Source organism: Triturus cristatus, chromosome 7 (genome assembly GCF_964204655.1).
Source record: "Triturus cristatus chromosome 7, aTriCri1.1, whole genome shotgun sequence".
NCBI lineage: Eukaryota > Metazoa > Chordata > Amphibia > Caudata > Salamandridae > Triturus > Triturus cristatus.
Window position 1 is genome coordinate 1,200,326,592 of NC_140590.1, and position 3,168 is coordinate 1,200,329,759.

The following is a 3,168-nucleotide window of genomic DNA, read 5'->3' on the forward strand; positions in this document are numbered from 1 at the left end:
AGGGCCTTGTGCCCATAGATGTGTAGGTAAAGTCTGCAGTCGGGGATCCATGTCTCTAGACACATAGTGACCTTTAAAATCACGTAAAAACAATCTTACTCCTTCCGGAGAACAACATATTATAGCTCCTAGAGCTTTCAGTGTTTTTATTCCTAACAAGTTTTCTGGACATGATTTAGTAAGCAATAAATCTGTAGTTCGGGTCAAAGGTCCTATCGTGAGTGGAAGAGGTTGTGACACTTCATTAACAATAGGTTTTCCTGAAAAACCAAGCGAAATATTCTGTGAGCCTGAGAGGGGTGCCCCTGGAACTTCACTACGTTTTATAGTTGTTCGACTTGCCCCTGTATCGAGTAAAAATTTTCTGTCTTGGCCTAATAATTCACTATGTACATAAGGTCCTTCTTGATCTACAGGGATCTCGATAAGGGGTAAGTCAACTTCCCTCTCTAGGCTGGTTCATGCGTATCGTTGATAATCAGGATAGTCGTACTGTGCGGTCTGGTACAGTTGTCGTGTCGTGGCTTGGGTGGCAGCAACAGGCAGCGCTGGTGCAGCTGGCACAAACTGTATAGACTGTGGTGGAGCTGGCATGGACTGAGCATGCTGCGGGGCTCCTTGTTCATTCTGATCCTGTCTAGGTGGCCGTGGTCTTTCCTTTGTATTACCTATGGCGATATTATGTTTCAAAACTGGACAATCGTGTACGTAATGACCTGGCTTTTTACAATAATTGCATGTCCCTTTTACAGGTCCTGTTGAATCACTGGAATGTGTCGTGCCCTTTTTGTGTCCTTCAGCTGGAACTGTCTGGGAGACTAGCATTTTCATTTTCGTGTCTTTCATGCGTCTTTGTTCATGTTCTTGTTCCTCTCTAATTCTATTGTGATGGTACTGTAACATTTGTAACATTTGTGATGGGGTGTTACCTTGCCAGGTACTCTCGAATTTTAATACTCTGTTCTTCACTTGGGGTAAGGCATTTTCTACTAATTTTGTCACAAACAGATGTGGGTATGATTCGCTACTTGCTTTTATGCCACTATTTATACCAAAACATTTTTCAAATCTGGCATAGAAATCACTAGTGTCTTCATCTTGCTTCTGTTTACAGGCTGAAATTGTACCCCAATCTTCCTTTTTCGTAGTTAATAAACGTGGCAATACCTGTACTAGTAACCCTGGTAGTGCTTTAGTTTTATCCCCAAGTCCTGCTCCTGCAGTTCGGGCCTTTTCTTCTGCTTCTAATGCTGACCATTCTATCTTTTGGTCTCCTACCTCCCACTCTTTTTCCCTGAGTTTTTCATAAATGCCAGCAGGCATTAATACCTTTAATATTGTCATAATGTCGGGATAGGTATATTCTCCCATGAGTAACATGTCTTTAATTTCTCGGTGGAAACCTGCTGGGTCTTTGTCATGACTGGGTACCACTTTCTTCATTTCTAACAATTCTATTTTCGATATGGGCGTATATACAAATACGCGTTTAAACTCATTGTCCTCGCCTTTTATTGGGTGTACTTCTCGTAAGGGATTCTGTCTGTCCATGTAATACGTGGTTCTTTCCTTAATGGGCAATGAGACATGTTCTGGGCATACAAAAAGAATGTACTGTTTTCTTGATTCTAGTATTTCCTTAATTAACTTAGTACCTGAACCTCTCCATCTATTCATGAGTAATTCAGTCAATATATCAGGTAGGGGACCAGGATCCGAATGCTGACTCTGATATAGTATAAGGAGTTGTTGAATCATATAAATCCCAGCTAGACGCTGTTCACCTGGGGTGAGATTCAAAAATGTGCGTGCTACTGTATCATCACTATACTTTCCGGGACTGTCAACCCAATGGACGGCTGACCTGGCTAATTCTTGTTCATCCATAGAATCGAGAAAATGATAACCCCTTCGTTCTCGGAGTAATTTGTCAGCTGCTTGGAATGAATGCTCGTTAGACCTTATATTAATTATAGGTGTTTGGAAATTCCTGTTATTATCTGGACATATCGGACGTATCGGGTCAATAAGACATCTATTATTATTACAAGATCTTCCTCTACCTACATAGGCTATGGTGTCTGACTGTCCTGTGGGCAGTCCTGATCCTTCCTCCTCGCCTTGCTCGAACTGGTCTACCTGTGGTAAATAAAATTTGTTACCGGGACTTAATTTGATACAGAAACATAATAAAATAGCTCAGTAAAATAAGAGGCAGAATCCGTGGTATTGGAGGTTCGGAATGGGCTTTATTCCAATGATCGATTATAATCGGTTGCTCCAAGTTCCATCACCACGGAGGTTCAGGAAGTGAAGTACATACTTTATTGACAAGAAATGATTTTTATAGAACATACATTACAATGAAGCGAATGCGGTAGGCGTAACAATTGATAAGGAAAATGACGATTCATATGCGTAACCGAAAATGGGTGTAATAAGGAGTAAAAAGGAACATAATTGGTTATGATGTCATATATAGGTGGATCTATAAGATAATACTTGGCATAGATGTGCGCGCAGCAGCATGACGTGTGATTGACGTGCAACTAGGGGGTGAAGGGGACTTGACATTTAGCTCTACATGTGGAGACGAAAAGTCTGGGGGGTCAAGTCAACCTAATCCCAAATCATATCTAACATCCTATGTTTAAAGAACTATGTTATCCACAAAAGAAGGACTCTCGGACAGAATCTATTCTATACTGACTGTGCGTGCGTGTACAAGCGTCTAAGTGTCTACACTAAATGCGAGGGGGTAGGAATATTCCATGGTAACAGGACTATGAATTACTTGCATAAAGACAGAGAAGCCGAGCCATTGCTCGGTAGCTGGAAGGATGTTTACTTAAACTACTAGACAGGAATGCATCGGCTAAGGAGTGAAGCAGATAACTCGAAGGTGAAATACAGTTCTTGGCAGAGAATAGGCTGATGTCAGGCTTCGTGAGCCGCGCAGAGAATGAGACAAAGTTCATGGTCACAGATGCAGGCTCAGACTGGAGTTTTCAGAAGCAGAAGGCAAGAGGAGTTTGATGACAGAATCAGGGCCTACTTGCCTGGACTGTAAAATGGCATAAGTGAACCATATAAAACCGGTGGCCTTTCATACTTAGGAATGGAATATCCGGCCTATTCATGGCGGATCTGACAGAGGACATGTTGACG